This window comes from Saccoglossus kowalevskii, chromosome 2, assembly GCF_978046115.1.
Source record: "Saccoglossus kowalevskii chromosome 2, keSacKowa6.1, whole genome shotgun sequence".
NCBI lineage: Eukaryota > Metazoa > Hemichordata > Enteropneusta > Harrimaniidae > Saccoglossus > Saccoglossus kowalevskii.
Genome location: NC_140642.1, coordinates 28871735 through 28880447, shown reverse-complemented (window position 1 = coordinate 28880447; position 8713 = coordinate 28871735). Strand labels below are relative to the sequence as shown.

General features: G+C 34.1%; 1 long non-coding RNA gene across 1 annotated transcript; it reads right to left on the bottom strand.

Moving 5' to 3' along the window:
- Positions 1–265: 265 nt before the first annotated feature.
- On the bottom strand, positions 266–8072 carry LOC144352765 (uncharacterized). Its single transcript, XR_013420657.1, has 4 exons — positions 7994–8072; positions 2401–2515; positions 2173–2236; positions 266–294 (listed from the first exon to the last, which is right to left on the bottom strand). It is a non-coding gene; the product is annotated as an uncharacterized LOC144352765 (long non-coding RNA).
- Between the last annotated feature and the right edge of the window lie 641 nt (positions 8073–8713).

Below are 8713 nucleotides of genomic sequence, written 5' to 3'. Positions count from 1 at the left end.
CTGTGTATCTTAATGAGATTTAGTCATGTTCCTGTTTGAATTTCAACTATGCTCGGCTTGTTGAAATCAGTTTTGCTAAGTGTTATTTTATACTGTGGACTCCTAAGGGTAAGGTGCTGATACCTACAGTCTCAACAGTTGAATAACATCCATGGAAAGCGGTACCCCAAACCAAAAGGTCAAATGAAACTGCAGAAACAGTGCATGATTGACCCCAAGGTCTCGGCTTAAGACTTACCTAGATTACAGTTACTGCACTGGGGTGTTTTTGTTTTTTTTGCTTAGATTGAATTCCTAGTTTGAAAAAAATAAATAAAAATATAAACCGTACTTTATTTGACAAATTAGCAAAAATGAAATTTCATAAAATATGTACTAGGAACAAATATTTATGCCCAGGAATTTACAATTGTTACAATTTAGACAACTAAATCTATACTGTAAATGCATTAATTAATTGTTGGTTTTTGATTTTTATATTTTCGCCATATAGTTAAATCCATGTAAATATGTAAAGCAATAGAATTCATTGTTTTCCTGCCAAGTTTGTAAACTTAAAACCCAGCATTATTGCTTCAAGCATCAAAATAGTGAAATTAAATGTCAGTGAAAGCAAATGGTTTCACAGTACAATTCGCTATGAAAATTATAAATTATTCTGAGACTCTTCCAAAAATGATCAAATTACAATTTATTCAAAAGATTTAAATTTACAATAAAAAAATACATAAAACAGTAATTTTTTTGAATAGGAAATTAGATATGATTTTCAAAAATCAATTTCTAGCCTAGGTTTGCAGTGTTTGTATATTACCATTTAAGCAGCCAGTATCTAGTACCATGAAAGAAACACAGCATGCCTAATACAGTCATAATATTTAGTTAAGGCGCGAGGCTTGGGGACAATGAAAAAAATGGACACCTGCACTATAACAGAGCGCAGTTAGAATACACATTAGTTAGTTTATAGTGTAGACACAAATGCCCTAAACCAACAAGAACCATTTGGGGGTATACTTTTTATTTCTGCACATTGCTGTTACAGCAACACTGAGTAGACGCAAAAACAAAGAGGTTAAAATACCTGAAAGTGCAGCGATTGACATTCCAGCAACACTGGCACTTTGCAGGGTTCAAGACGGTTCAAAGTGACTCAGTCGAAACCTCAAGCAAAGTTCATACCATAAGGAGGGAATTATAATGCTAAAAGGTGATATCAGCCGTCATCTTTCCTTAACTATATCTGATTATTCACATTGGTAGGCCCAACACAGTTGCTTATGACCAGAGAACATTTTGAAATTCGCACTTCCCGTTCTGATTTGCTCAGTGGTTAGAGCTGTATGCACTATGAATTGACAACTTAAGTTGAGTTAACATGGCTAAGTGACATGCTGGTGAGGGAGACACCTGAGGCAGAAAACACATTCATTTTGCATTACATTTCAATATGCATGCCTTCGGGGCAATGCCGGCCGCAGCCCCAGCTAACATTGTCATCACTTCTGAATCATTGCACAAATCTAATAGCTCACCACTCAAGCACTGATTACTTTACCAGATAGGTTGCAAAATTGTGCCTAATTCCCAATTTCACTAATTTTTCATTATTTGAGCCTTAGGGCAGCCAGCGAGATTCACAGCCAATGAGGCCTTGTAACCCCACAGCTAAATAAATAACACCAACCTTAAGGGATATCTAATAAGCATCTTGGCGATGCAGAATTTAATTATTATAATCGCTGTACTCACTTATGATAATTGAGCGGGTTAAAATAAGTTTCAGTGACCCCATGTAGTCATGATCATTTGTGTCTGGTCTCTCCAGACTTGTACGTTTTAAATAGGCAACTCAACTGCTGGGTGATATCTCATGCATTCCAATAATTATGAATGACGGATAAAACCCCCAACACGTCCGTCTCATCATTACTCCATCAGTGATCCAACTTGACAGTAAAACGGTTATAAAATTACAAATTAGATTGACCGATTTGAATTATGATGTGACTGACATACATAAATGCATCAATCTCAAACAACATGAACAGTATCATTTGAAACGGAAGAGCGGAAAGCAAACAACTTTACCCTCATTTCCTGTATCTATAACCATCATTTAATCACATTTGGGAAAACAAAACATAAAAAAAAACTATCATTTTATCTCACCTTCTTTACAACGCAATAAATTTTTCAATATTGAAAATAGAAGGAATTTTCTAGTTTAGTGGATCTGAAACGGAAACAGGAAGGACTGTTATACTCAGATTATAAACTGATGTTTACAGTGTTAACAAATTTAATATTAACACTGTAATTATCATGTCTGTTTTCAGACAAAAACAATCAAATCAGACGAAAAACAGAATCAGAAAGGTTAGTGTATTTTGGACATACCGTAATTCTTTAACTTGGTAGTTTATTTTCTCTGTTTAATTGCTTTTCAATTCTTTCTTACCATGGCCACTATTTTTCAGTCTGGGAAAAATCGTCCAACCATGATATTTTTCTTCTGATTACAAAAACAAGTAGAAGAGTCAATTAAAATGAAATAAAAATGTGTTGAAGAAAAAAAATGTGAACCGCTGCTGGTATGTAATGTAATGTACGTTCAGTCGGTGTGAAAATGTGTTAGTTCACTGCCATTTAAACAAATAATTAAATTTCTTTGACTTCTACAATTGTTTAATTTAATACCGTTCTCCACAAATCCCAGAAACCAAGTTACAAAAGTCACCAAACTACTTTTCACACTAAAAATTAAATCTATGAAAACAGCAATTTCTGAATCATTCACCATTTATTCCTATGGTAAACAAATTTCATATCTCAAAATTATATTCAGTACTTGCCTTAAATTATTAGAACATTCTAATGATTAATATTTCTTATGAATGAAATAATTAAACTTTACATTAACATGGAATCCTGATGGACATGGAAATAGCTTCAATAATTGTACATTTTCCCAGTTATGTCCCTAAAAATATTTCTGGGCAAAAACAAATATTTATGAAGCCTACATGAATAATTAAGCAATTTTGAATAAAAAAAGTGCGATAAATATTATCTTTATATTTATAGGTGTATAAATATTGCAAATCAAATTATTGAGTACAGTATTAGAATAATACTGCATGTTAATGCAGTCAGCGATAATTCAGGTTGACAAGACAAAGTATCTAGTTTCACCCAGAGGGGAGGGTGCTTTCCTGTAAAAGTGGTAAGCATGCAGTACATCTATATGCATTGTATGGTACGAGTTGATAATGAAAAAAACTTGAATAGTGTTTTTTGTTGATTTTCAAGATATTTAGGACAACTACCGGTATACAGACAACCCATTCCATACAGAATGATGATACAGTACATTTCCAGACTCTGGCTCAAAAAAAATCACCCAAATTGGTGTTGTATACAAATATAACTTTTTCAGAGATAGCCCCCTACAATGTACAAAGTTCAATGACCACTGAATATGATTTAAATAAAACTAGACACATTTAACTTTAAAACAGAATAGCCACAGTGCTAGTCAAATAGAATAAAATTTTCACACAAAACGTCAAGCTCATTTACTCGTCAACACCACTAAATGACACAAATATGTAACACTTCGAATCGGGTTTTGAATAAAAAAAATAGAGTATGCAATGAAAACCTTCATAGATCTATAACCGATGAATGTCAGGATTAGACACGCACTTAAAATAATCACCTCATTCATTTTGCCACTGTGGGGAATTCACCATTGTTTTCAGTATACTTCCTCTTTAGTGTTGTGAGAGGGAGGCAAACTTCACAAACTAGGCGGACTGAGAACAGGTTCAAGGAGCCATTAAGAAAGCACAAGAGGCTCATCAGACTTCTGTTCAGTTACTCAGAAAGGAACATTGGTATACTTAGCTGAATCTGACAGCTTTACGCTTTTATTTCAAAATACAGTAAATAGTACAGAATGAATACCATATCAAGAATCCTTGAGGATACCTGGAGAAATACAATCCCCAAGTTAAGGAACAGCCCATTAAAATGTTCGATTAGTAGGTCTGCTGATGGCCCAGTAGAAGCACACAACGAGGGGATAGCTATTGTGGTTGTCATCAAACACAATGACAAAGAGAAATAAAACATTTAACATTTCTTATCGACACTCTGACGAAGAGAGCTATTTAATTTGTGATAAAACCCCCAAATGACAAACCCATATCACACTTTTGTGTATCGTGCCAAAGAGTTAATAAGGAAGGCATGAGAGTCGCAATAGTAGTACAATAACACTATCTCAAACAAAGGTAGATGAATCCTTAAAAAATTCAACTGAATAAGAAATATTAGTGACATATTACTTGATTTGTATACATAGGTTCTTTTCTGAGATTTGAACGAATGCATGAGGCTTTCAAGAGCAACAACAAAGCAGTGACATACTCAAATGATTACTGATATTTAGAATGAACTATATCATAATATAATCCTGTCATTCAATTTTTACTTCAGTTCATTTGAACAGAGCAATGATACATGACAAGTCTTATCCAGCAAATTGTATATCATATATCCTCTGTCCTTTTGAAAAAACTTATTTAATTGGTGAAATCCACTTGTATGTTGGCATTGTCAGTACATCGTTTGCTTTTGTATCAGTTCATCCCTCTCTCCTAGTTGGAACATTATACCTTGAAATTCAAGAAGTTGTCAATAGAGAGATAAAATAAAAAGCACATGGCAACAATGTTTGGAAATAAAATACAATCTATAAAACCGAAATATTTTTGTTTAGATGTGATTTGAAGTACATCAAATTTACAATGTTCAATGCGTTAACGTGTCTTTTTATCGTGTAAGTGCATGCGCTTCTTCATACAGTACTATGTTTTCAACAAATGAAACACGCTTATCACTGGCTATGCAATACTTTTTCAATTGGTGTAAATTTGAAAAAAAAAAACAGTCACCTGTCCATTATCACACAGGTCAGCGAATCCAGTGGGTTTTATCATGTTAAAATATTGCACAGGAATGTTTTGAGAAGAGTCCTAAACAAATATTTTTATCACAGAAGTATCACAAAAACAAGGTCAACAAGTATTTGGAGAGATCTTCCATTTGTTCAAAATATAATCTACCTCTACCTAGACCGAACTTGTGTCTAGTGCAAAATTGAGGATGAATAATTTGTGTAAATTATAGAGCAGCTTCATATCCATCGACAAGTATGCTTGATGTGACAGAATGGAATTGAGACCTGTGCTCTAAAGGTAGAAATTCTGCTTTTGAACAATTTTACAATTTGAAGTCACCCCTTACCCTAAGGATTTAGGCCAGTTCATAACGAGATTTGATGTGCAAACATGTCCTAGATTGGACGAGTATGACAGCAATCCTAAGCAATATTTCGGTAAAATTTTCTCAATCCAAGTAACTTTCCTTGACAGCATTCCTTATTGAAGTTTATGTGAGGAACACACAATAAGATGTACAAGTCATTTAATTTTTGCTGCTAAAAATGTTCATGATTTGAAAATGTTATGGCATTCCTGATGACTAAATTTCTTGAATGTCACCCTGGAGAATTTTTCACTGCTACAAAATCTCACAATTTTCACTGCCTAACAAAACGTTTTCTCTAATTCTATTGTTTATTAACCTTTTCGCCACCAGACTTTCTCGCCCAAATTTTCTGCACTTTGTCACTATATTTTTCAATATTTATGGAAATGTACCCTAATTTAGGAGCCAACATACAAAATTGGTGGAAATTTTCAGTTTTTACTCAAAAAATTTGGTAAGTAAAAGGTAAGTGCAAACTAAAAACGGTACTATTTTGTGAATTTGTGATGAAAAAAGGGAACTGGTGGTGAAAAGGTACAACATGCATGATAATGAGAACCACTGATATTATAATACAATTCTTCAATTTCTCAAATAACTTCAGGAGAGGAGAATATTTTATATGCCCAGTGTGCACATTAAATAACAATTTTGCAGCTCCCTACCACCTCATCAATATATCTATAAACCTACTCAAACAACTTTCAATATATTTTTACAAATAAATAGTCACCAAACTAACTTATCAGACTCTCGGGGTTGAGTAGCTCGAGGGCTAAAAGATCAAACACGGATTTAGGGGTGATAAAGAAATGTGTCAGTAGTAGAAACAATATGCTTGATTGGCAAATGCCTTGTAGGCACTGGCAGCTACCAAAGACTAGTTAACTTCCCCTCAGTCAAATTTAACACATGCTGCTTTGTCAGTTCACTAAACTGTGGTTTTTTTCTGCATATCAGTAATTTCAATCTCCCCCAATTTTGAAGCGTGATACAGTTCTGAACAAAAAATCCACGTTTATAATCGCTGTTATATAAATAAAGCAAGATTTTATTACTTGGAATAAACAATAAAAAGGATGTCTATAATGTATAATTGTTATAAGTAAAAACAACCCCATCATGATTTTGATAAACATTTTTAAATGTACTCGTTGATTGGCTGGTTGGATACAACTGCTATTGAAATTTATAAATATTCATAAAAAAAATCAAAAGAATGGGTTTGTGGTGTTGATAGTACAATATGAAGTGTCTCTGTAGAAAATCAATAAAGGCAATTAATATTTTTGTATATAATAGTTTACATTACATTGAATTTCATGAAATATTTATAGAACATTTACCCTTGAACTTGGAAGACCCTCATGCTTCATTTAAATCAAAGGAAAACACTTTCATTGACTATACAAGCCATTTAGTAATGCCCTATAGTGTTTGCTTCAAGTGACAGCACCAAGCAATTACGTCATGTGATTAATTATTCACAAAAATTTTTGATTTCAACAAACAAATAATTATAAACAAGAATTAAAATAGTGACAGATGTATCTAAAAACTGTTATAGTGTTGCAATAATTTTGCAGAGTTTTGTTCAGGCAAGTTAGATTCAATAGAAATTATCAACAATCGTTGCAAAGTAGCCCAGTTGGGGTTTAAAATAATCGTCTGCAGCACATATTCTAGTTGTTTACTCCCAAGTATGTAACAGCTAGTTGTTTGTTTTGACAGTCCCACTACTTTTATTACCAAATTTCATTTTCCTAATGCATTTTTGCTCTGAATTCTTGACAATTTTGAAGATAATTGTACCCATAACATCACACAATGTCTACCGTGAAACCATGTACTAGCAACATGTAATTTGCTGATATTTTTTTCAAAATGTCTTAAAGGACCCAAGTGTTTTAATGTTTTACACTCAAAATAGGGCAAATAATTAAATGTCCCATGGACACTAGCTGCCTTTTTGGACAAAATGTTCCAACCTAAAAACTGAAACCAGATTATCATGAAATATTATTGTCAGTTGCTTTTTTTACGAATTTTCTCAAAATTTGTAGTTTTTAGACTGAGTTAAATGTAATAACACATTATGACAGGGCAGAGGGTTTATGCTGGTGCACAGTGTCCATATACCTACATAGTCTGTCGAACAATAGAGCTAAAAAGGATCTTTTTTCCCCCTCCATGGTCCGACGAAGCAGCATACAGAAAGGAGAAAATGGCAGACGAAAACTTCTCCCGTCAACGAAGGTGAGTTGGTTGATATTTAAATTAAGTGTCTCAGCGATTCGTTCTGATTGGTCAGATTGTCGTGATGCACGGACGGACGAGCCCTCTTACCCAGCATGTAGCGTGGTTATTCAGTAGAAAAAACACATTACATCAGTGTTCAGTAGGAACAGCAAATTACATGTACAATAAAAAATACTCATGAAAACGATCAGCAAAAGAGAGACGCAAGGTCCACTTGGCACTTAAAATAACTTTAAATTCAGCATGGATTCAGTGACCTCTAAACACCCGTGTACTCAACTCCCTTCAAACTGCTATGTAACTTTTGACAAATATCTAAGAATTAATAATACAACAATATATAATAAGACGATGACATGAAATGCCATGGAACTACAAATGAACGTTCGCTACTCACAGTGCAACTTATTTCAAACTGGCGCTCCTGCAACCGGACATTGTATTGTGTATCACGTGATTATAAAACACCTGACTGCGTGTGGTCAAAGTTCAAGAATCACAGAAGAACTTGATATAGTTTTTGATTTGGGCATGATTACTATTATCATTTTTAGTGACCATGATTTAGGGTAAGATTTTGTTTTTTTTAAACATGATGATATTTTTGGCAGTTTATTTTATGCATACTGGATGAGATAAAAATAATGCATGTATTTAATTAAGTATATGTAGTGCCCATGTAGTGACATAGAACGAACTTATTATTTCTATGGAGGTTTACCTCCATGTTATTTCAAAGTCTTTTGTGGGAAAACGTTTCTCCGTTGCGTTTACTATCACAGCACAGCAATGTTGTGACTTGATGTAAGTGAAGCGGCTTTACTCTAATGTATTCCCCTCTTCCGGACATAACCACGTGGAATCTAACAGCCAGATTTTGCTAACTGCTTTGCACTCGACTCGTGGCAAGTCACATGACGTGGGAAGTCTTCGTTGATCTTCTGACTGCGCAGAACGTGATGGGTGGGCGTGTCGGCGCTACGGCGACATCCAGTGTGCATTCACAGATATGTACGATATTGTTTGCGTCACCGTGAAGATGCTGTTAGTATGTCGGGTAAGGGCTGGACCATTTGCAACCCGGGTGGGAAGTAAAAATAAATTCAGGTACACATAA